The following is a 27,634-nucleotide window of genomic DNA, read 5'->3' as shown; positions in this document are numbered from 1 at the left end:
ATATGGTCACGCAAATTCTGGACCCCCCTACCAATAGCGAAGAATTCATAGATTTAGTTGTGAAATTGAATCATCGCATCGCCAAGAGAAAGGGGGAGAGGGGGAAATTGGATCATAGGATGTATTCATTTAAAGACAGACCTATCATAAAAAATGAGTCATCTGCTAAACTACATTTGGTGGAACCGATGCAAATTGGAACCATTAGAGGGCCTTTAACTACCGAAGAGAAAGAGAAGCGCCGAAAGTTAAACCAATGTCTTTATTGTGGTAAGAAGGGACATTTTGTAAAAGAATGTCCAACTCGACCTAATAGACCTAAAACAAAAACTACAGAGGTTGCAGCTACACAGCAGTCGGAAAACTAAAAAACTCGATAGATAGCGAGGTCATTTTATCGAGTGTTCAAACCAGTTTGGCCTCTACAAATCCTGTCACTTCGCATTGTCATCTTAGTATCAAGGTTTTCTTACAGTCCCAAAGAGATAAAACTAAAACATGGTCAATAGATGCATTGATTGATTCTGGGGCTACAGGTAATTTTGTGGACACTCAGTTGTTTTCTGAACTGGGATTGAGGAAAATCATAAAAGAGACGCCTGAAATAGTACGAGCCGTTGATGGGAAAGAGTTAACTTCTGGCCCCATTCAATACCATACTGAGTTGTTAACTATGACGTGTGCCTCTAAACACACTGAGGATATAAGTTTTGATATAATCGATGCTCCTCAGTTTCGGTTAATTTTAGGCATACCATGGTTAGTGCTTCATAATCCCTACATAGATTGGACTCATCGTACTATATTGTTTAAATCTGACTTTTGTCACACTACTTGTTTACGAAATAATCCTGACACAGAACTTCTGATTCAGGGTTATGATTTTCCAAAGGAATCAAAAAGTATTCTAATTCTTGATGGAGTTCCGGAAGAATATAACGATCTGATAGATGTGTTTGACAAAAAAAAGGCCAACACCTTGCCGCCCCATAGGGATTATGATTGTCAAATAGATCTAGTACCTGGTGCGACCCTACCATGTAGTCGCATTTACGCACTAACAGAAAAGGAGAATGAGCATCTACGAGACTATCTTGATGAATATTTACAGAACGGTTTTATACGGCATTCAAAGTCCCCAGTCTCTTCTCCTCTCTTTTTCATTCCTAAAAAAGGGGGAGAGTTACGTGCGTGTATCGATTATAGAGCCATCAATAATGTGACTGTGAAGAACAGGTATCCTTTACCATTGATCCCAACATTGCTTGATCAAATTAAGGATGCAACCATTTATACAAAACTAGATCTACGGGGTGCATATCACTTGGTGAGAGTCCGAGAGGGCGATGAATGGAAGACGGCCTTCCGCACCAAATTTGGTTTATATGAATACCAGGTCATGCCTTTCGGACTTTGTAACGCCCCCGCAGCATTTCAGTTTTTTATAAATGAGGTATTAAGGGACTTTTTGGACATATGCTGTGTTGTTTATATAGATGATATACTCATTTATTCAAAGAACAAATCTGATCATGTAAAACAGGTAAGAGCCATTCTTCAACAGCTTTTAGACAATTCCTTATTTGTAAAATTGGAAAAAAGCATGTTCCATGTAACAACTGTAGATTTTTTAGGCTATATCCTTAGTCCTTCTGGGATTGAAATGGATCCAAAAAAAATTAAAGCAATCACAGAATGGCCTAGTCCCACCACCATCAAACAGGTACAAAGTTTCTTGGGGTTCGCCAATTTTTACAGGCGTTTCATCGACAATTTTTCCAACATTGTTACCCCCATCACAAAGTTGTTGAGAAAAAATACCAAGTTTGATTGGACGTCAGAAGCTGAAAAAGCCTTTCGCACCTTAAAAGATCAATTTACTTCTGCCCCTGTTTTAAAGCATCCAGATCCAGCCCAACCGTTCATTGTTGAAGCGGACGCTTCACAATATGCCATAGGAGGTATTTTATCTCAAAGGGACAAAAGCACAGGCCAAATGCATCCTATTGCATATTATTCAAGGAAATTGTCTCCCACAGAACAAAATTATGCCATTGCTGATCGGGAATTATTAGCTATAAAAGCTGTATTTGAAGAATGGCGTCATTATCTGTTAGGTGCCAGACATCCTGTAACTATATACACTGATCACCGGAATTTACAGTCTTTAAAATCTGTCAAGGCTTTGTCAGCTCGCCAATTGCGCTGGTCGCAGTTCTTTAATGATTATGACTTTATTATCACTTATCGCCCAGGAAAAGACAATAATAAAGCCAATGCTTTATCTCGCATAGGTATAAGTGATGATTTGAATTCAAGACATGAAAAAATACAATCAATAATTCCTGCAGAATGTTTTCACATTGGCCTTTTAGACACTAACTTGTTACCAGATATTACAGTGGCACTTAAAAATCAGTCTAAAGAAGATTGGAGTGTCGAATATCCTTCACTACAATGGAGAAATGACTTGCTGTACATGAGCGACCAAGTTTTTGTACCCACTGTATCTATCCAAAGACGTATTCTGGAAACATATCATGATTCTTTGTTGTCTGTTCACCCTGGGGTCACTAAAATGTACCAGATAATCAAGAGAAACTATTGGTGGCCTACCATGTTCAAAGATATTCAAGAGTATGTCACTACATGTTCTATTTGTATTCAAAACAAAACTACTCATCATGCTCCCAGTGGGTTGCTTTTACCCCTACCCGTACCTCCTCAACCTTGGCACACTGTTTCTTTGGATTTCATAGTGGAGTTACCTCGTACGAAAGCAGGTTTTACCACAATTTTAACAGTTATAGATCAGTTTTCGCGAGAAGCTCATTTCATCCCACTTAAGAAACTTCCTTCTGCATTAGAGTTAGCTAACATTTTGCCAAAGAAATAGTGAAGTTACATGGAATACCATCTATTGTGCTTTCGGACAGAGGGCCACAATTCGTTTCACACTTTTGGCGCCATTTAGGGAAATCTTTGAACATGGAAGTGCGAACTTCGTCCAGTTATCATCCTCAAACTGATGGTCTAACGGAACGCACAAATCAAACCATTGAACAATTTCTAAGATGTATGTTAACTACCAGTGACCAAGAGTGGTCTGATATTCTGTGGGCTATGGAATTTGCGTACAATAATTCAGAACATTCTGCTATAGGGATGTCTCCTTTTTTTTGTAATCATGGTTTCCATCCCAAAGACACCATAGATTTAAATACGGTACGAAGTGATATCCCGTCCGTCACAGACTTTGTAACTCGCTTAGTAACAATACAACAACAAGCACAGGTATCTCTAGCTCAAGCAAAAGAATCTCAAAAAAGGTTTGCTGATAAACATAGGACAGAAAATCCTTCCTATACAGTAGGAGACAAGGTTTGGTTATCTACCAAAAACTTAAGAATTAAAAGTCATAAAGCGTTTCGCCCTCGTTTTATTGGTCCTTTTGAAATAGAAAAAATTATTAATCCAGTCAGTGTAAAATTGACTCTTCCATCTAGATATCATGTTCATCCAGTCTTTCACGTTTCCTTAGTAAAACCATTTAATTCCAACACTAGACTCACGTCTGGACCATCAGCCATTGAAGTAGAAGGAGTTCCAGAGTTTGAGGTGAAAGCAGTTCTGGATTCTAAACGCATTAAGAATAAATTGTTTTATCTTGTAGACTGGAAAGGATACGGTCCAGAGGAACGTTCTTGGGAACCCCTGGCCAATTTACAAAACGCTCCTAAGTTGTTGAAACGATTTCATGCTCGGTATCCTGAGAAACCAAAACCTATTCCCGGAGTTTTAGAGGGGATTCTACGAGGGGGGTACTGTCATGAATCCACAACATATTGTCATGAATCCACAACATGTTCCCAGTAGAAAACCCACCCCTATCCCGTGCATCCTGCACTCCAAAGATGTAGGTGCTTTTACTAGTGTTTGTGATTGTGCAACTGTAGAAGTGATTGCTGTTGTCATTGTTATTGTAACTTGCTTTACCAACTTGCTTTTACCAATGTTTGTTTGTTTTCATGCACTTTTATTCTATGCTTGGGCTCCGCTCGCATCGCGGATGTCAGGGAGAGAATACGGATCAAAACGCATTGGTTTCACAAGAGCCCAAGCGCCCGTGTACTGTCAGCCTGCCTCGCGTCTGTGTAAACAGAACACGGCGCGAGAGCAGGAAAACTCCGATTCAGTTTTCTTCGCGTTGCTCCTCACGGCGCGTGAGCACGCACACGCGCCCCTTCAACGAACGTCTCTCGGTGTGGCTGGAGTATTTAAGCCACACCCAGGCTTTGGAAGGTGCTTAGCCTTCAGTTCCAGCATCAGGAAAACATCGCGCTGAACTCGTTCTTCACTTACCTTCTTTCAAAGTGCTCCAGCTCCTCGAGACTTCACTCCTGCTTCCTGAATCTTCCATTTCTCAGCATGCAGCAACCTGAAAGAAAGGAACTTTAAGTTAAGTGAATCAATCTTACTAATGCTCTTGGCGCCCATCGCAAGAAAGACTTCTTAGTAAAGACTTTACAAATTTTTGGACAAATTGATTTCTAAAGAGGAATCAGTACTTGGGACTATTTGCGAACAATGTTATAATAGTTTTAGGAATGTATATTTTTGCATGTTCTATTTGTTTCTGATTTAGAAGACGCATAGTGAAAATACAGCGAAAGAACAGGAAGGTTACACAGTAAGGTAAACAAGGCGATAGTATAGAAATAACTAGAAAAGAGTGGTAGAGTCACTGGTTAGTGGTACAAACTGTTAACTGTGATAATTGTTTGCTCGCAGAAATTCAACATCTTATACACGTCGAATACACGTCTAACAGAGAGAAGGGGAAGAACATCGGACTCCTATCATCTCGCAACTACTTCCTGGACGCGAAGCCTTACCGTGTAGAATCGCAGGTAGGAACTTAATTACAGGAAATGCACAACACTACTCAGAATAAAAACTAAAGTATAGTGCTTATAGTCTATTAGAGTGCAGAATACATTAGCTAAGGAATCTTCTTGTTATCTCGCAGGTCGACTACACAGGAACTTCATTAGCGTCGATTCCGGCCCTCCTCCCTTAAATCCTATAGTCAACCTGAAGAGTGAAATGTAAAATCTTTGGTTACTGAATAGAGTTATAGGGAGTTTGGCCCATAGCGTCTCTGCGAAACATCACCAAGCACCTTACAGGTAAGAGTCTGGAGACTTCAGGTAAGAGTGCTTGGTATACCTGACATTCTCAGAGACCCAAGACTGACCATCTTTTTTCGTGAGTGACACTTAGGTGGTGTTAAGGCAGTTTAGCTTCTGCCAATCTGATTATGGTGATGAATAAGATTTATAGAGCGCACCACAAGGAGTAATCGGCACTACTCTAGCAGAAAGTTAAATAATACAGGGTGAAATGCATGTTTTAGCTTCTTTTTTTAAAGTAAGCTCCGAACTCTCCTGCCTCAAGTGCAGGGGGAGTTGATTCCATTCAGACAGAAATTGACAGGAGAAGGAGCACCCACCGGCCCCTGCCTTCTACACTCTTGGCATGCTTCCCAAGGCCTGACTCGAGGACTGGAAATTCCAGGCAGGGCTGTAAAAATAGGCTCAACAAGACAAATAACTTGGACCAGTGTTATGTAGAGTGCAAAGAGTCAGCTGCTGTGTTTTGAACAGGATTCTCTTCCTTACAGGGAGCCAGTGCAAAGAGTGGAGGTGCCTGGAAACCTGGATCTCCGAGAAGATTCAATAAAAGTCATGCCGCATCTTTCTGTACCACCTGAAGCTTATGAATGGCGTGGTCCGGAAGTACATGCTATAACACGTTGGCATAAACCAAGTGGGAGGTCATGAGAACCTGCACCACAGTATTCCTGGCAGGAAAAAGACAGAATTATTTTTTCAATGCCCACAAGAGCCCAAAACACATTCCAACCACCAAGCTGATCTGAGATTGGGAAGTTAATTGATTATTTACATCTTATCGGTGTTACGCATCATCTGTTTCTGATGCATCTAGTCAAACACAGCAGTTAGGCAAGGCTTGATTGAATCAAAGACAAGATCTTCATCATCCTCAAAGCAGAAGATAATTTGGGTTTCAACTGCATAAGATATGATCCTGGAACCAAATGACTCAACCAAAGAGGTGAAGGGGTGAGATAGATATTGAACAAAGTAGGGCTAAGGGCGGAGCCTGAGGAAACCCGACTGAAGTTGCCCTATTGCCAGAAGCAAAAGGTGGTAGCCATACTTTCTGTTCTGGATTGTCTAAAAAGGAGGCCAGCCACCTAAGTACCAGCCTCTTTACTCCTGTCCTCAGAAGGCGGTCCAACAAAGAAGGATGAGACTGCTGACAGATCTAAAAAATCAGCACAGCCTTTCCACCAGCATCTAAAGTGCCTTTGATTTTTTCAGCAACCTTGTGCAGGGCCGTCTCAGTAATCAGATTCTGCCTAAAACCTGACTGACTGGGATGGAGGCGATTGTTGGTATCCAAGTACCAGGACAGTTGCCTATTAGCTGACTTCTCTAAGATCTTTGACACTGCAGGTAGCAAAACAAATGGGTCTGTCATTACTCACCATATTGGGGTCAGGCGATGGCTTCTTCATGAGAGGGAGCATTTTGCCTGCTTCCAGCCTGTGGGAACCAATGCATAAGCCAGCAAATCATTAGGAAGCCTATTTACTAGTGGATTGGTCACCTCTGCCGCCATAATATGCAGACTAGTTGGGCAGGGGTCAGCTGATGAGCCAGATTTAAGACTTTGGATGGCTGTTAGAGACTCCTCCATGAGATGGGATAAAAGAAGGAAAGGGAGCACTCCACTTCCTTGGTTGCTTCTATAGAGAGTGGAAGGCTGCTGAGTCCCAGAACGGATTCTGCTAGGCTTAGTTAGATATGGAATTATTATCGTGCAAGAAAAGAGCTAACTTATTGCAGCATTCTAAGGAAGGTGAAGCACCTCTGATTCAAGCTGAATGGCTCAATAATGTGTTCACTATCTTGCAAACTTCACATGTCTTATTGCCTACCCTTTTAATTTTACTTTCAAAATAGGCCTTTTTGACGTTCTTGAGCAAGGCATGATATTTCCTAGGGGCCATCCAATATAACTCTTTCTCTCACGAGTTGTACCCGCTACACCACATTCTCTCTGCCTTTTTACAAAGTTTTTTCTCTGCAGCGAGACCTTCTGCCCCTTTTAGATTTCCTGGAATTAATAGGGGCAAGTGAATGGCAGAAATCCAGTTATCCACCCTGGTAGTATCTATCTTAATGTTGCCCCAAACTTGGGTGTGATCGCATTAAGAGAGGACAGAAACTCAGTTTGCTTTATTTTGTTGTATGGTCTAATTGAAGAGGCTACTTGAGTCGTGCCTGTCTGAGTAGCCTTCTGAGAGAGGGCTGGCCAACCGATCCTAATAAGGTAGTGGTCTGTCCGAAGAAGGGGAAGAGGATTGCACATCTGCAATATACGGCTGGAAAATACCAGATCAATCATATGGCCCACTAAATGAGTTGGTTGGGTGATATATTTGGACAGGTTGAGGGAGGACATAGCCTCCGCCAAGGAGACTGACTCATTGTCTGTAGTGCAATCTAAATGAATATTGAAATCCCCAAGTACTATAAAGTGCAAAAATCTAATTGCCAAATGAGAAAGAGCCATGATTACAAAGGTAGCAGATTGATGCCCCCCCGCCCCTGGTAAATACTAGGCGTGTTGATGATAAAGAGCATTCCTTACAAAAAGGTTTGAAAAATCCAGGCTAATCTAAATACTAATTAGTAATAATATGAAACTTGTTCAAAAGGAAAGGACTCTGCTAATTATGAGGAAAAAACCTTGACAACGTTGCAGAACAGGCAGTATGACCTAGACAGTTTCACTTTGCCTCAGCATTTACAGCTTACTTGGAATTACATACTGCTTGTCCTTCAAGGTTTACATTTCCAGGAAAAATCGAAATTAGTAAGTTCACAGAATGCCCTCTCACCACTTATCAATCACACACAATGATGACAAGATATTTCTTAGTCTTACATCAACCTCATTTGTCAAATATTCTCAAACAGTTTCCTGCCTGACACTCAAGACTTAAAAATGTGGTTCTAAGTATGATTTGTTCGGTCCAGGTATGCTTCTCTAGATAATGATGACCCTGTAGACATCGATTTGCCTAGACTCTAGGATTAGGGTAGGCAATAAATTCTAGGGGTGGGCGGAATTTGCGGAATTGCGTTACGCAAATCTCCGCGAAACGGCAAAAAATCTCCGCGAGCACGCAGAAATTCCGCGAACACGCGGAATTGCTTGTTCGCGATACTTTTTTCCTGTTCGCGATCGCTGTTTGCGTGCTCGGGGTGAAATATGTTGCGAACACGCATATTGAGAACGCGAACAAGCAAAAAATTTCGCGAAGTCGCGGAACGCAGATTTTTGGGCAATTTCGCGTTCTCCGCGGAACGCGAAATTACCCAAATTCCGCAAATTCCGCGAACGGAATGGAATTTACCGCCCAGGCCTAATAAATTCTGCTCTGCTAGCGGAGTTTGCAGAGTTTTGCCCACTCTGCATTACTTTTGTAACTTGAAATTCTGTTGAAAGTCCACCAACTGGCATGTGACAGTGGTTCTTCTCACTCTGTGCTCACCAACAGTAAGTTGGCAAGCAAGAATAGGCATTTCCTAGCCCGATTTTTGGACACTAAGATGTCAACCGGCAATATTTTTTCATTGCAAGCATTCAGTCGTGATCGTTCACAGTGAGATAGCAGCAGCTTGAGTAGAAAATCTACTCGAGCGGCTGCACAAAAGCAAAGTCATCTGGCACTTTGGTGGTGAAATTTGTGCTGATTTTAGAAGAAGCGCCTGGCAAACAAAATTCAGCGTGGCGTGCTGACCCCACCTGCTTGCAGAACTCCACGGAATCTAGTAGAGTTTTCATGTAACTCCACAGTGAAACTCTGGGAGTTCTCCCCACCCCTACTCTAGATTACAAGTTATATTAAAGAGCATGTTGTAGTCAGTGCATATCATTTTTTGGTCTGATATATCAAACATATACATTCTGTTTTCAGCAGGGGTAGGATGGCTGTTTTGAATATAGTCTCAATGTTACATACATTACTCTCCATAATTTCATTTCTGCTGATATTTTATATTAGTAGTTTCTCAGTGTTTATGTTTTTTATCATTGTTCTACAGTGCACACAAGTCTCTAGAGCATTTGACCACATTACAATGAGAAGAAGTGTATGATAGTGTAAGGCACGGTAGGTAAGGGAAAGTCAGGTATGATCAGAAAATAATACAAGGAGAATTAACATTGGTATGGCTATACACATAGATGATAGAGTGGTGGGCACTAAAGGTAAAACAGTGGTACTGCAGTGGATCATAAAGTATATAATCAGATAGAATAACAGTGGAGTGAAAAGTCAGGTGCTGAAACAGCTGTTGATGAGTTACACCTCCAAAGTTCCAAATGAAACACACATGGACTGAAAGGAGCAGAGTATGATGATTGGTTGGAAGGTGAAAAGAAATATTGATCAAGGAGAAAGTGTTTAAGCTCTCATTTCAAGACAGAAGGAGAGGTGATGATGTTAATCAATAGTGGAAAGCATTCTATACCTTAAGAGCACATCCACAAAAAGACATATTCAGAGTGCATTTTTAGTTGAATAATGTAGTTTCTAGTAATGGAGTGTCATAGTAGGTGTGAGAAACCAGAGATCATAAACTTCGGGCACTATGTATCAAGGGTTTGTATCGCATTTGTAACGTATTACATGCATGACGCAAAGTCAAAATGCGATTTATCAAGTCCCACAGGCCCACTTTGCGTGGCACTGAGTGGCTTGATGAATCATGAATAACGCAATGCAGAGCAAATCGCTGCATTGCTTTACTCTGCCCAAAGGAGGCATTCCATGGGCATTGTGTGGGTGTTCGCATACAACTCCCATCGATTTTGTGCATTCCCAGATATACCACTACTGGTAGACCTGGGAATGCGCCACAATGATACGCCTCCCAGGGAGGCGTAATGATTTGTATTTCTCTTCTCATTTTGCAGCACACATAGATGGAGGACTATGCCTCACTGGCTTGTTTTTGTGCAGGAAGGTGCCCATTCCTGCACAAAAACAATCCTGCATGCTATTGAGGCACAATGGTGCAAGGGTGCCTGCATTGGTGCTAGGCAGCAAATCGTGTGCCATTGCTAGGGAAAGGACAGGAATGCTCAGTATTGGGATAAATAGCTCACATTCCTGCCCTTTCCCTGTAATGCAGCACAACAAGGTGACTTGCTGCACTGGACTGCGTTACATTTTTATAAAATTGACCCTTTCTTGTCATTGATGTTTAGGTGTCTGTGAAGTAGACATGAGAGTTTGCATGTTGACTGCCTTCAACAAGAAGCCATCATTGGGAGTGCAGCGCTAGTGTCATGTGATCAAGAGATCAAGCTGGCTCCTACATAGGAGAGATTTTACAAGGACGAGGAAGAGATCTGTTAAGGACCATGATGGCGGGACCATGGTACAAATATAGTGTACATCACTGTCCATAAAATAGAAAAATATTTGGGCTCCGATTCACAAAGGTAATCAGAGCAAAAAGTCTAACTTTACGACTTTTGGTATTCATAGAAGTCATTTACGAGTTGTTTCTTTATGTCCGCAGTTGGGCTGGAATCTACATGATCGTGGACTGCATGTACCATGCACACTGAGGGGAGCACAAATCGTGGACTGCATGTACCATGATGAAAAGGAGCAAACTTTTCTGGTAAATGATGCAGTGTTCAGCCACAACATTTTCCCTGCCCAAACTGATTTTCATAATCTCCTCTACCATTTATCACACGTTCCTAATTTTTAAAAAAGTTGTATTCTTGCCCATTGATTACACTTCATCTGGCCCGAGCTGGAGAGTACGGCCCAAGCCAGAGAGTATGGCTCCAGCTAGAGAGTATGGCTCCAACTGGAGAGTACAGTCCGGGTGCGGCGAGTACAGCCCTGGTGCGGAGATTCCGGCCGGTGGACGTAAAGATACGACTCGTAAATGACCTCTGTGAATACCAAAAGTCGTAAAATTAGACTTTTGGCTCAGATTACCTTTGTGAATCGGCCCCATTAACCTTTATACACATACACAACCAATAATTATGACGAACATATATCGCTTTTACGATGTGCCAAACAGTAAACCTTTAAAACCATTTTTGATGTACATTTTAAAGTGCCTGAAAAATGTCCTAACTTTTAACTCTTTCAGTGTCTTTGAAAAACAACCAATATAGTTCCAGTTGAGACTAATTAATAAATAAAAATTCTTGTTAGTCAGTCTCCTATGATTTGTTGCAGTCAATTGTCCATATGTGTAACCACAGATCCTCATGTGTGAGACAATGTGTTTTGACCTCAAATGTAAGGGACAAAATTAATGGCGGTCTCTTTCAGGGCTGATGAGTGCTTAACTGTGGCAGGGCACTGAATAAAACAAGCATTTGCAATGCAATAGGTCTCGCATTTGGAAGAGTTTGAGCTATTGGCATTGTACATGACAATGCCTTTTATTTATGTATTAAGAAAATCTGCACAGTGCAAATTGCGTGTTTACGCACTGCTGCTTGCAGATTTTTAAAGCACAAATAAAAGGCATTGTCATTCACAATGCCAATAGCTCAAACTCCCGCAAATGACCTATATCATTGCAAATTGCAGCTGAGTGAAATCTTGTAGATTTCACTCAGCCACTTTTAGGAAGCGTTCCTGCGTCGGAACGCCCCCCCCTGCACCGGAACGCCCACATTTGGCACAGGGCTTTACAACGTGACGCATCTCCCTAGTAAATACCCCGCAGCATGGCGCAAAAGTGACACAACAACGGCGCAAATGTGCTTGTAAATCTGCCCCTATATGTCAAGTGAGGAATAGGTGATATATGGCACAGTTTGTAGTAGGGTGCACAACTTGCGTAATACTTTTGAGTAATTGTGTAAAACTCAAGAAAAATTCTAATTTGCATAATTTGCTTTTGCGTAATTATGTAAAACTTGAGAAACATTCCTATTTGCTTGTAATTACATGAAATACAAAACTGCCATTTTACTCTGTTTTTAGTACAAAACGGTTTCCAGGTGTCCACTTTGGACCCAAGGATGCATTTTATGCTTTAAAAAAGCGTGCAAAAAATACAAAAGTATGACAGCTGCCATGTGTTTGCTGTAAGCCTTTATTTTGAACTGTGATTTCATAATAAATATTTAGTGACAACATAATTGTGCAAAGTGGCACAATAGCATAATTTCAGGAATTGTGCATATCAACAGTAACACAGAAGTGCTGAAATTACATTAATTACGCCGGCATAATACAAATTTTGTCCGAGCCTACCAGTTTGCTGACCCATAGTAAGAGGGACTCTAAGACATCAGAGACAAACAACCCAAACCTTCACAACTGTGGTCTAACCCCACAGAACTGAGTTCTGGTAGCCACTGCTTGCCCTGAATGGTGTCTGACATCTAGATAATTAGCAAGATTTGCTTTCAAGAGATTAAATTCAGGAGTCATTAATGTTTAACCATCAATAAATTAAAAAACACCATATCTAGCCTCTTCGTCAATCCTTTACTGTCAGACTCATTCACATGCCACATCTTGGTTATTGTTAGAGTTCATACAACCTACATAGAAGTAGGCATAACCTTTTTGTTGCTAGTCCCTGATCAGTGGTTTGACAGTCTATCACTGATGCGTGCTGAGCGACCTTTGATTACACAAATCAAGAACTGAGATGAGTTTGTCTGTTGCTCAGCATGCTATTTTATTAAATTTACTTGTATTATCTTTAAAGCACCAACATTTACTCGTAAGTGCTTCTTGGACCTAAAATCATTGTATTGCTAAATTAACAATAATACATTGACACAAGGGAACAGAGTATGTACAAAAAAGTAGGATTTTAAAGCTTTCCTAAAGGAGATGAGAATTTCAATCTAGCATAATTTAATCAGGAGGTTGATCCACGGTTTAAGCACCAAGTGTCTCAGAGACTTAACCCTAGCACAAGCTAGGCTTATATGAGGATTAGTAAATAAACAGGAGGAGTCACATTGCAGTGATCTTCCTGATCAGTAGTTTCAGTTAACAATTCTCTGATTCATAGAAGACTGGTTGTTTGGCACATGTAGAAGTTGTGATAATTTCTTAGCAGAATAACCCAGGTAATTGTATACAGATACCATATTTATGGTCTGGATTAACGCTGCCAGACAAATATGTGAGAATTGCCAGAAGAGAATCTTTGGCCCCGCCCACAGGTTTGTAGTCAGAAGTCCATATTTTGATTGGGCAGAAGTTGTATATTTCTACAAAAAAGTGTTTGCCCTCCACACAGCTGCGATCATTTTGTTTATTTATTCATTAATTTTAAGGAATAATTCTAATAAAGTGTCTTAGATAACTAAATCATTTAGGGTTTTTTCTCTGGCAGCAGCACAGATACTAATTTAATTTACATTGATTGTTAGGTCTGGCATGACAGTGCAACTGTCACTTGACCTTATATGATCAACAAAGAAGAGCCTTCAGGGTCCTGCTGAGAGAAGGGCTGAGGCTCCACTCACCTATTAGCTCTTGAGAACAGAATATGATTTCTCTGAATTTGTGTGCTTCCAAGAAAAAAGAATGCATGTATTCCACTTTTCTAAACTTTTGGAAGGTTTATTCTTGATGCAACAGGATTGATTTGGTTATAGTGTCAAGCCAATGATCATGGATGTAGGCCTGATCTGTTTATTCAGAAATGTTGTTATAAAAGCACTGGGCCTGACATATTTATAATGGAGGAAATCAAGATAATTCGGAAAATATAGCTGCATTTTGAGTTTTTAGTAAAAATAGGAAACCAAGTGCTCCAGATAATAGTGTCTGTTTTTTCTCTAAAAATGGCATCCATTGCTGTGCTGATGTCAACACCTTCAGAGATTTTGGGAAAATGCAGAACTGAATCAAAAAACCTTATTAATTTCCACAGTTTTGGCAAGCTGTAGCCCATTTTTCCAATTTTTAGTGCTTCCAACATACTTCCAGTTTGTGGAGGAAAGCTGTGTAAAACAAATGGGTGATCCAGGAAAAATATTGATTTCAGAAAAGAAGACAAACGTCCAAATTCAGCAAATGGGTCATATATGTAAAGCCCTCAAGGGATTCACAAGGAAACTAACTATTGAAATAAGGAAATATTGAAAATGAGTAGGAAAAATGGCCATTTATTCTCATCTGTAACCTTTTGTCACAATGATTGGTTCACAAAAGCAATATACTACACACCCTAACTAGGGTTTTTGGAGGACATCTCTGAGGTAGGATCATTTACTGTGACAGCATCTGAAGGAGAGGAAAATGGAGCAGATCATGAAAGTGACTTTTCAGTCGGCGGAGTTCCATCCAACAACTCATCTTGCAGCAATGCTGAAGGACATGATGATGGCAGTCGTAATGTCCTTTCGTAAGCACAATTTGTGCAGAGGAGCGCTCGCAGCAGGGTAGACCAACCCAGAGAGCAGGCACGCACATCGGCAAGCACAGACAGACCTTTGAAACTAAGGAATACATGCTGAGGAAGGCTACCTAGGTTTTCTAAAGAGCACATCCTAAACTATGAAGAATGTTAGTTTTTGACATACAGGGTAGTCAGTGAGAACATGGCATATGCCCCATCCACTGTTATGTGCAGCGCTGTGATACACTTGTCATATGGCAAACTGAACATCTACTGTGTTCTGATGGAGGATTACCATGGAAAACAGGACATATATGTCATGCATACATGTAGCGTTGGGTGCAGAGTTCTCTGTAATGTATTGTGTGTTTGTAAAGCGCAATATCACCCGGGAGGGTATCCTGTCACCAACCCAGGAGCAGTCAGGGCAGATCCATGAATTCATCTAGTTGAAAAGCCAAGTGTCCAGCTTTGTGCAGAATGTAATAATTTTGGAAATGGTGCAGATGTGTAAGGGCAGGTTATCCCTTCCTTTTGGGGCAAATTAGAAGTCACTTCTCAATGTACTGGTGCTGTGTATGGGTGGGATGTGTGAGAGAATGTGTCCTGCTGAGCAAAGATGTCTGGAAGGTGTCTGATATCTAAGGCAGTTTTGAGGTATGCTGTGTCAGTGCTGTGTACAGCTTCGAATGTGTGTGGTAAGAGTTTGAAAAGAGCTGTGGATGGGGGCCAGTGAAGCTGTTTGAGGTGCAGGGTATGTGTGTGTGTGGTCAGAGGTTGAGGGAGGAGACTGCTTGCTTCATTCTGTATGGCTTGGAGACATCTGCTTAGTTGAGTGAGGGAGTCATTCAGGATCGAGGTGAGTGCAGCTCCGAAGGAGTTGAGTCCATTGGTGATGATGAAGTGATGACATGTATATTTGTGCTACCTTGACTTTCTGTCTTCTACCTATGTGATATCCGTGTAAAAGCACACCTTGCTTAAGCTATTCCTACCTGTTCATGTCTCTATCCACTTCGAAATCCTGACTAATCTCGTATACTTGCTGAATGAGTGGAGTAGTGTGGCTCACTGGTTAGAGGCGGCAGACCCGGAAGCAGAGGACGGCCCGGGACCAGGGTTCAATTCCCGACGCAGCAGGGTCGTGGACCAGGGCCAGCGGACCGATAATTCTCGCCTTGGTGCCTACTCTAACCAGGGATCACACTCGGCAACTCTGGGCATTAGCTTGCCTCATCTCCACAACGGCCCCCCACATTCGCCGGGGATGCCTGGTCTAACCTTGGAGATACCCAGGAGGGACCATCTCACAGGGATAGCCAGGACGGGTTCCCCAGCGGTCTACAGCGCCACGACGCCTCGGCAGCAGTGCGCTTTACAAAAAACGCATACAAACACATTCAATGAATCTTTACTAACGCTTTCCATTACTAGCTACTTGAAACTGAAGAAAACGTGCCTTTCACTCACTGTGCTAAATCCAACTCTTTCCAGTTTGTGCATGCAAGTCGGGGTTATCCGAAACTGCCTTGTAAGACACACAGGACTCCTACTGAGTGAGCATATCTACCTTTGAAACTAAGACAAACGTGCTAGGGACTGTCTAAGCTCCCTAAGGAGCACTTCAAAAAATACAAAACTAGTCAAGACTTAAATGTTTTTGCTACACAGGGAACTCCATGACAACGTGGCTTATGTTCCATCCACCATAATGTGCAGTTTGGTGATTATAATGCACTTTTCATTCAACGAACAGAACACCTACCACATTCTGATGGCATTTAAAGGTGTCGAGCAGGCCATAAGCGAGGCCCTGATTTCCGTAAGTAGAGGAAAACAATTTCTACTGTTGGTTACCTTGTGAAATTTTAGTCCATGGAAAGTAGGTGTCCATGCACAGCCATTGAAAGGTATTTGTTATGGTAGCTCCACCCCAGTCAATATCCCAATACTTCACTTTTGTATGGTACATCATAAAGCAAGTAGTTAAACACAGGGATGGCTGAGATGGGCACTGGGGACAGTAACAACGACTCTCCTGCCCATTTCCTTGCTTAAAGCAGACTCTGCAACAATGACATGGTAGAGTCTTTTTAGCCGTTGCATGAATGCAGTCAGAAAGGTGTCGATCTTGCAGTTTTACCATGTCCTCCAGAGCATATGAAGGGAAGTTTGATGCTTATGTAGCTGCAAAACTTTCAATGACGGTCAACTAAGAGTCGAGGACAGAAATCAGTATTCCCTTGCTGGTCTGGTGATAAACAACATATCCACTGTATGTTGACATCTGGATCAGGTGGGTTAGCAGATTCTTATACCAAGTGTGAATTTTATGACTCGCACTTCACTGTTGAAGAACCTGGTCATTCTAAACCATTCTGCCCATGTACTTTTTGTAATCAAGTATAAAAGTGGGCATTTGACCCCCAAACTGTGACAAAGGAAATGCTCTCATCATGAATTGCAGTGAGCATGTACACCTCATGCCTATCAGAGAACTTGACTGCGAGCAGTTTGTTGGAATGAAATGCAGTGCTCTGGAATTTTTGGACCTACTTTCAAACAAGCTCCTACAGGAACCTTTTAGGGCGACAACAAACTGTACCACATGCAACAGTGCCAGCTTTGTACAGCTCACTAAACAGCTCTACTCCTGTATAGAATTTGTCCACATAAAGGTTATAACCTTTGTGAAGGAATGCCTGGACAAGCTCCCATACAATCTTTCCTGTGACTCCTAGCATGGAAGGGATTAGAGTGGAGTCCTTCCCTGTATTCACGCTCATGCTGTATAAATAGCTAGTAGAGCCCTGACACAGCATCGACAACTTGATGTCATAGCAGCTGCCCATTGTACAGGATGAAGGACTCATTAATGGCTTCTTTCCGAGAGTATAAATCTCTGGAAACCTGGCAGACAAATGTTCCACGACAGGCTGAATTTTGACCAACCTGTCAAAATCTACATGGGCCCCGGGCAATGCAGGAGAATTATAAGTGAAAGGCAGCATATGCTGCAATATCAAACAAGCATTGGCATAGCCAATAGGTCTCGCCTTTGGGACCTTATAAGTGTTTTGCCATGCAACAGATGATATTGTTGCGCTAAGGATATTGTGCTGCATAACTAAATACTTATAAGGTCCCAAACGTGAGACCTATTGCCTATGCCAATGCTTGTTCTTAAATGCACTGAGCTGGAATAAAAACCCATTCTTAGTGCATTTAGAAGGGTCTTACGTTTTGTTGACAACTATGTCATAAGGGTATTCGGGGTTCTGTTCTTTTCCCAATTAATGCTTTCTATAATATTCCATTGCCCTAACATTTGTGGCAACAGCATGCGCTTTTACTTCACCTTTTAATTGTGCATTCCCTTCATGCAGGGAGCCATGGAAGTGAGAACATTGGCGTCAAATGGGGATGAATCTTGATCCATGTTCTGCCCTCTTCTCTTCTTTCCATTTCATTTCTGCCCTCCTCTGTTATCCCGACCTACTGTCCGTGAGATGGGTTTCATATGGCATTCTTCAGACTTTTAGCAGGAGCAAGTCTTAACAGTGACAGACTGAGGCGAACACTGCATCTGGGTTCTGTGCTACTTTAGTGCCCTTCCTGAGGACAGCCCACCGGATAGGGCGAAGGGGTCCCATGGTGCCCCAGATATCGCCCTGCCTAGCAGTCAGGTGCAGTCATTCATTACACCTGCCTGCTAGGCAAGGCACAAGTCAAAAAAATGGTGATAACATTACATGTTGAAAAGAAATCTGGATGAATATCGATGCAGTGAATGTGTATCAGAATCTGGCATTCGTTGTTTTTTCCCATGAATTGGTTAAATGTTTTTTTTTCTTTCTTACACCGTATCAATTAATTCCATTTGTATTATACATATTAATTATAAGTAAGATGATCTAGGGAGGGAGGCCTTTTCACAGCTCACTTGTCTCTCAACCATGAGATATTACATCCACTTTAACAAGTTCATACTTTCCATTACAAACAGAGGTTCTATGCTGGAGGTTTGTGAATGGACTCCAAAATGGGAGCATTTTTGAGAACGGTGTGTCAGGTCCTTCTGGCTTCAGCCCATGAAATGACAGAGGGTTTCCTCATAAGGCTGACTTGGCAGTGCTACAGATGGCATTAAGGACTTTTGTCCTTTCTTGGGACCACAAGTTTCCTACATTAATTTTATTTATCAGATTTTAAATAGTGTCAACATGACTCTGGGGAGTTACAGCAATTCATTTTAACCAATCAGAGTACAACGGAGAACTTAGCAAATACAAATGGTCAGAGAAAATAAGATAAAACAGGCATTAATATTACCAGAGCATAGGCCAACCAATAACAAATTCATCAATAAGCCACTAAACTGAGAAAACTGCCATCAAGCCACGCACGGTCAGGAAAACTCAGAGGAATAGCAAAGTCAAAAGCAGAATGGAAACGCGAGACAGTAAAGGGCTGTAAATGGGCTGATAACGCTATGAAAACTGTGGAGAGGAAGAAGTGGCTTCAGCGTACATTACAAGAAGGAGAAGCAGCCTATGGTTGCCAGTATGTACATGCCTACCAATCCCCATAGAGGTTGGAGGTCATGATTTTTGAATGACTTCTTCATGCAAGAGAAACCCACAAAAAAGATCCACACACAGGAATTAATACCTTCAGCAACCACATGCAAGCATCCCTTCAGAGGCATCACTAATACTGCACTTTCATTAGCTCGTAGTATGCACATGTAAGGTTCAGTTTTATCCCTAAAGAGATAATGTTCAGATATTCAAGGCCCATCTTCGGATGTCCATCAGAGATGAATATGCCATTGTCTGTGAGAAGAGCAGGGGGGGTAATTAAAAACAGTGTCTGTGGGCGTGAGGGTGTGGGTTAAATTAACTCATGCAGGTCACAAAAATAAACAAGCGGCCATGCCGCCGCGAAAGTGATCGCGATCAAACATCAAAGCGGCCGCGAAAGTGAAAGTAATCCCGTCAAGCGCGGCGCGCGCGCTCGCGCACATGCACTGTAGCTCTAGGCTGGCCTGGTAGCACTTTTTGGAGCCCTCTCAATAAGTATCGCCAGACCAGCGCATGCGCTGGGTCAGGCGAGACCTAAAAATGAATACTGCTCAGGTACGGTGAAAAGATGGGTGTTGCCCAAACCGTGCAAGTAGGCCAGTAGGACTGCAAGCTTGGTTTCTGCACTAACCCCGTTTTGAGTGTGAGGCCCAAAAAACGTTTCATCTCCTCAAGCGAAGTAGGAGTCCACCGGTGTGCCCTAGAATGAGGCCCAAGTGTGCCTCCATTCTCCCTCAGAAGTGTTCCTGCCTGGAAATTTGTTTGCTGCTCAATTTCCTCAAGAAAGTCAACATCTAAAAAGAGATGGACGTAGTGAATCAAAGAATTGGCTGAGTAGACTTTACATCTCGGGCTGCATTAGGAAGACACAGAAGTTCACCAGTTTAGAGGGTGGGACACTCAGAGATATTTTGAAGGTTTATCATATTCAATATTTGGAAATAGACACTGCACAAAGTTTGATAAGACACTAAAGACCTTTTCTTATCTTTAGATAACAACACTTCACAAGTTAATGGCAGTGCCCAGGTAAATGACAAATAAGAATTGCAATATCCAGTGTCTCTGTTTTCTGTAGTGCTGGGCAGTGGAACCTGCCTCCTCTCTAGAACTGTTTATCACCAAATCTAGAGTCTTCTTGCAATAGCCACAGAGATCTATGATAGCAGACCACTGTCCTTTCCTGCACTTCCAGTCAGGCCTTTGAGCACATGTAGGGTGGCTATGTGTCAAAGTAGATACTGTAAAGCTCCCTCCTAGGGCACCAACAACAAGACTAATCCACAAAAGTTCAGGGAACCTCTCATTCAAGGACCATAGCAAGTTCACCCTCTACTGGTCCTGAGATAGTATCAGGGAGCTGGTGTGACTGACCTAGAAACTGCCCACACAGTTCACAGTACACGCCATGAGTCTCCAGATTCCTTATGGAAATATATCAGCTAAGATTAGCCGGGGTGGTCCTTTCTGTGGTCTTGCAGTTCTGAGTCTCCGTGGGGACTTTAAAAAAGGTGGCATTTCCTTTCAGTGGTTGGGTATCCACCCAACGTGGTGGTGCTACATCAGCCTTTCACTCCTTTGTGTCATTAGCAAATGCTAGCTGAGGCCTGTCACACTTATGTATTTCACTCTGGGGAGGCATAAAGGTGACAACTCACTCCAAAATTGTGACTCGTCTCCTCTCTGAGTCAAAAATGTGTATACAAGTCAGGAACAATGGCCTTTTCCCAAATCAACTCATTTTATAATGGCATGTCTGAAGAGTAAGTGTTGTATATCGAAACAGAAAGAAGTGTTTGATGTTTTTCCTTTTTAAAGTTACTGAATGAAAAATTGCTATTGAAAGTTAACAAAATGAGGTTTCTAGTATGCAAAATAGAGAAACAAATAAAGAGAAATAGTTGCATCAATGCACAAGTTTGATTTTTGTGGTATAAAAAGGAAATTGTTGTGGATTGACCTTCGCCTTTTGTAAAGCTCTGTGTGACGTGGTGCAATCATAACAATAATAGCAATACCTTATGTAATGTACCACTTGTCCTCACCCAAAAACAACCAAACTGCTTCTATTCACCCCAGAGGGGAAAACGGCTGCGTGAAGGTCTGCAGCACTTACACAGATTTTTCGCTTGATGCTTTAGTTTGCAGGATATCTAAAAAAGAGAACGTCCAGACGTTTTTTTTCTTTTTCTGTCGAAATGTCTAATAGCAGAGTGCAGTCCTTGTGTATAGTATGGCTCATGCAACCCTCCTAGGATACACCCCGAATGTGCACTGGCTGGCAAAGTGTCAAATGTGAGTATAGTGGCATATTTCAGGTTTTTACACTGAAGGTATTTTAAAATATGAAATAGTTGACAAATCAGAAGCCGCACCGTTGACTATACAGTTGTGCTCTGCACAAAGCTAGGAAAATAAAAGGTGCACGAATATCAATGGAGTCAGATACATTCTGTTAACCTGAAAATGAGTTTACTTTAATATATTTGTCATAAAACCGTCCACCAGGCCCTATCAACGTCATCTGTGTTATTGCTAACGAGGCTTCATTAGTCATTCAATGATATCTTACCATTGATTGACTGCACAGGGTAATCCTTTGGTAGGATAAGCAGTGCCAGTTCCTTTTTTATTTAATCACTCTTGCAATCACTCATTTTGTCAGACTTAAACCGTGCTACCTCTAAGGAGGTTTGGAAGGGTGCACAGAATGTATCTCAACAGGCCATTTCAGGCCTAGAATACATACACATGGATATACATGCAATGTACCCACACATTCCCTACCAGTATCTTTACATACCCTGTGTGAAGGAAGCAATGCATGTCTCTTGTCCATTCTATGCCCACTTTGAAGGGGGAAAGATGAGAAGGTAAATGGGCAATCTCCATATGTTGAAAGTAGATAGTTGGGAGGCATAATAGAATTCCAGGAAAAATAATGGCTTTGTGACTATAAGCTAGGGTGCAAACGTTTTCAAAAGAGATCCACACTCAATCCCTGTGGACCACCCCTCCTGATGAAATCTTTAAGTGACAGTCTCATTATAAAACAAGCACTAGTAAACCAAACATTTGAGTACGTTTACACTTTTGAGTAAGTTTACTTCTTTGTGGTGTTCAAAATCCCACTTTTGTAGTAGCTTACGCTATTGTAATAAGTCCAGCACTACACATGGACAACCAGTGGCACTGCAACACTCTCTCATAGAAAATAAATGAGGTAGGGACTTTAAATTAAACCTCATAGAAAATAATGTTAAATTAATTTATTTGAAATAGTAAAAAAATTAAATAAATATAAATTAATGTTTAAATATAAAACATCTAACTTATTTACTATTTCATTATAAACAAATTAATAACCTATTTCGAATTTAAAAAAGAATGTAACAACATTTTTATTAAAGAACACTTAAATACATCTGAAGCAGATGTGGGAGTTTCTTCTGAAATTCAGATTGCAGCACGTGTGGTAAAACTCTTTCTTTTGTGTTTTTCTCTAGACACATGTTGCCTATTGAATGTAGGTGGAATTTGCCTGGGCAGAGGTCCATGGAATTATGGGAAAACCTTCAGAAATCAGTGTGCAAACAACAATTTCTAGATTTTTTGTGAGAAATCTTGCAATGGTTTCGTAATACCACATACGGTAATAACGGTACCCTAGAATATTAGTAATTAGAGGTGTGGTATTATTGCATTAATTTTCCAACAATCCTAGTAATCAGGGCCTTAAAGGCTATGCCACACTGACTGTAAAAACTGGAACATAGAGAGAAGAATGACATTAGTAGAGAACAGAACCAACATATTTTCTTCACATAAATTTGTTGTATAATAATCTTGTAAAATCTCTACAGGGGAAAAACTACAATTATATTCCTCATTTTGACCTGTAGAATTTACAATAAGGAGGTAATACTACAGAGGTAAAAACTGAACATTACAGTTTGGGTATTTCTCCAGGTCCAATTTTCTCCCAGTATAACTGCTGCACAAGAAATAAGGGTCTTTTAGAGTATAAGTTATCCCACATGAGGAACTGCCCATATACACGGAAAAACTAAAAGTAGTAAACATAGTATTAAGGAACAGACAGAAGTACCAACGTGACTGTTTTCAGACTGGGGGAGGGCACCAAGAATAAAGAGCTGAGGATTGCAAGAGACATTAATGCTCAAACTCTTCAAAGAGTAAGCCCGGTCATCTGTATGTAGTGAAAAGGCACATAGAAAGTCAGATTGAGTTTGTGAGTTAGAGAGGAAGGGTTAGGAGTAAGGTAGTGCATAATTTAAGTCAGTGGTTTCTGGTGCTCTGCACCGGTATTTAATTATCTACTCCGGCTCTCAGGACAGTCTGACACAGGTTGGTGATTTTTGCCTAATTTAGAGATGAGCATAAGAACAGTTGTTTATTAATACATTATGATGACTAATACCTGCTGCCTGAGCCCTTCTTATAGCTTTAGGGATCTCGAATTGTCTAAATTGTCACACTTCAAGGAGTTTGATGGTTAGTAGTTGTGTATTACTGCAATTGGCAGCTCTGGCAGGGGCAATGGCTGGTGCAATATGCAGTAGCCTCATGACAAGGACCCAACAGTCATGTGTTTTTACTAATTAAGCACTGGTGAGGAGATACTGTAGAATCTTTGGCAAATATTTCTGATGTGTGTGTGTGTGTGGGAGTATATATCTTTGAGTCTATTCGTGTAGTGTTTGTATATAGTAGTAAGAGGTATGTTGTGCAATTGCCTTTATTCTAACATAGACAATGTCAGACCTGTGCCTTTGCTTACACATTACTTTAAACAACCCAAACATTTCTGGCTGGCAAATGGATACACCTGCCATGCCTGAGCTTATGGTAACTTACTTATGATGTTTAAAATGAATCGGCTGTCTAAATCTCTCAAGTTTCTTTCCTCAGACAAGTTTGGGCTTGTCGTTCTGTCATATGGTGCAGTCTTCCGTTGTTTTACACTCATTAGTGCTCACCTCTCGCCCTCAATTTAATATTCCAAATGCAAGTCTGTTCTGTATTCCAGTTAATGTTGAAAAACTCTCAGATTTATCTTCCAGGACATAAACATGGCATTATATGTCTATGTTAGAAATGGGATTCCCGCTTGCCTGCAGTATGTGCGCAGGCTAGGAAGGAACCACCACTCTAGTCAGGGTAAGCTAGAAGTGCACTAAAAAATAACCTGTACTCACCATCTGGTAGCTTGGCACCGAACAGTCAGTCTTATCTAAAGATGCAATGTGTAAAGCATTTGTGGAACAAGCACACACAGTAACACGGTGAATACACCACAAAAAGACTCACACAGGTTTAGAAAAATAAAGAATAATTATCTGAGCAAAATAAAGCCAACACAACAAAAATCCAATCATTAGAAGTAGATATCTGAATTTATATGCAAGAATAGTGCAATAGTGGCAAGAATAGTGCAATAGTGGAATATTTCAGGTTTTTACACTGAAGGTATATTAAAAATATGAAATAGTTGACAAATCAGAAGCCGCACCGTTGACTATACAGTTGTGCTCTGCACAAAGCTAGGAAAATAAAAGGTGCACGAATATCAATGGAGTCAGATACATTCTGTTAACCTGAAAATGAGTTTACTTTAATATATTTGTCATAAAACCGTCCACCAGGTCCTATCAACGTCATCTGTGTTATTGCTAACGAGGCTTCATTAGTCATTCAATGATATCTTACTATTGATTGACTGCACAGGGTAATCCTTTGGTAGGATAAGCAGTGCCAGTTCCTTTTTTATTTAATCACTCTTGCAATCACTCATTTTGTCAGACTTAAACATTGCTACGTCTAAGGAGGTTTGGAAGGGTGCACAGAATGTATCTCAACAGGCCATTTCAGGCCTAGAATACATACACATGGATATACATGCAATGTACCCACAAACTCCCTACCAGTATGTTTACATACCCTGTGTGAAGGAAGCAATGCATGTCTCTTGTCCATTATATGCCCACTTTGAAGGGGGAAAGATGAGAAGGTAAATGGGCAATCTCCATATGTTGAAAGTAGATAGTTGGGAGGGATGATACAATTCCAGGAAAAATAATGGCTTTGTGACTATAAGCTAGGGTGCAAACGTTTTCAAAAGAGATCTACACTCAATCCCTGTGGACCACCCATCCTGATGAAATCTTCAAGTGACAGTCTCATTATAAAACAAGCACTGGTAAAGCCAACATTTGAGTAAATTTACTCTTTTGAGTAAGTTTACTTCTTTGTGGTGTTCAAAATCCCACTTTTGTAGTAGCTTACGCTGTTGTAATAAGTCCAGCACTACACATGGACAACCAGTGGCACTGCAACACTCTCTCATAGAAAATAAATGAGGTAGGGACTTTAAATTAAACCTCTTAGAAAATAATGTTAAATTAATTTATTTGAAATAGTTAAAAATTTAAATAAATATAAATGAATGTTTAAATATAAAACATTGAACTTATTTATTATTTCAGTATAAAAAAATTAATAACCTATTTCGAATTTAAAAAAGAATGTAACAACATTTTTATTAAAGAACATTTAAATACATCTGAAGCAGATGTGGGAGTTTCTTCTGAAATTCAGATTGCAGCACGTGTGGTAAAAGTCTTTCTTTTGTGTTTTTCTCTAGACACATGTTGTCTATTGAATGTAGGTGGAATTTGCCTGGCCAGAGGTCCATGGAATTATGGGAAAAACTTCAGAAATCAGTGTGCAAACAACAATTTCTAGATTTTTTGTGAGAAATCTTGCAATGGTTTGGTAATACCACATACGGTAATAACGGTACCCTAGAATATTAGTAATTAGAGGTGTGGTATTATTGCATTAATTTTCCAACAATCCTAGTAATCAGGGCCTTAAGGGCTATGCCACACTGGCTGTAAAAACTGGAACATAGAGAGAAGAATGACTTTAGTAGAGAACAGAACCAACATATTTTCTTCACATAAATTCATTGTATAAAATCTTGTAAAATCTCTATAGGGGAAAAACTACAAAGATATTCCCCATTTTGACCTGTAGAATTTAGAATCGGGAGGTAATACTGCAGAGGTAAAAACTGAACATTACAGTTTGGGTATTTCTCCAGGTCCAATTCTCTCCCAGTATAACTGCTGCACAAGAAATAAGGGTCTTTTGGAGTATAAGTTATCCCACATGAGGAACTGCCCATATACACGGAAAAACTAAAAGTAGTAAACACAGTATTAAGGAACAGACAGAAGTACCAACGTGACTGTTTTCAGACTGGGGGAGGGCACCAAGAATAAAGAGCTGAGGATTGCAAGAGACATTAATGCTGAAACTCTTCAAAGAGTAAGCCCGGTCATCTGTATGTAGTGAAAAGGCACATAGAAAGTCAGATTGTGTTTGTGAGTGAGAGAGGAAGGGTTAGGAGTAAGGTAGTGCATAATTTAAGCCAGTGGTTTCTGGTGCTCTGCACCAGCATTTAATTATCAGCTCCGGCTCTCAGGACAGTCTGCAACAGGTTGGTGACTTTTGCCTAATTTAGAGATGAGCATAAGAACAGTTGTTTATTAATACATTATGATGACTAATACCTGCTGCCTGAGCCCTTCTTATAGCTTTAGGGATCTCGAATTGTCTAAATTGTCACACTTGAAGCTGTATGATGGTTAGTAGTTTTGTATTACTGCAATTGGCAGCTCTGGCAGGGGCAATGGCTGGTGCAATATGCAGTAGCCTCCTGACAAGGACCCTAGCAGTCATGTGTTTTTACAAATTAAGCACTGGTAAGGAGATACTGTAGAATCTTTGGCAAATATTTCTGATGTGTGTGTGTGTGTGGGAATATATACCTCTGAGTCTATTTGTGTATTGTTTGTATATAGTAGTAAGAGGTAAGTTGTGCACTTGTTATAACATAGACAATGTCACACCTGTACCTTTGCTTACACATTACTTTAAACAACCCAAAAAAATGTGGCTGGCAAATGGATACACCTGCCATGCCTGAGCTTATGGTAACTTACTTATGATGTTTAAAATGAATAGGCTGTCTAAATCTCTCAAGATTCTTTCCTCAGACAAGTTTCGGCTTGTCGTTCTATCATATGGTGCAGTCTTCCGTTGTTTTACACTCATTAGTGCTCACCTTTCGCCCTCAATTTAATATTCCAAAAGCAAGTTAATGTTGAAAAACTCCTCTCAGTTTTATCTTCCAGGACATAAACATGGCATTATATGTCTATGTTAGAAATGGGATTCCTGCTTGCCTGCAGTATGTGTTCAGGCTAGGAAGGGACCACCACTCTAGTCAGGGTAAGCTAGATGTGCACTACAAAATAACCTGTGCTCACCCTCTGGTAGCTTGGCACTGAACAGTCAGTCTTATCTAAAGATGCAATGTGTAAAATATTTGTGCAACAAGCACACACAGTAACACAGTGAATACACCACAAAAAGACTCACACAGGTTTAGAAAAATAGAGAATATTTATTTGAGAAAAATAAGACCAACACAGCAAAAATCCAATC

Source organism: Triturus cristatus, chromosome 2_2 (assembly GCF_964204655.1).
Source record: "Triturus cristatus chromosome 2_2, aTriCri1.1, whole genome shotgun sequence".
Taxonomy (NCBI): domain Eukaryota; kingdom Metazoa; phylum Chordata; class Amphibia; order Caudata; family Salamandridae; genus Triturus; species Triturus cristatus.
Note: the sequence above shows the minus strand (reverse complement) of the source record.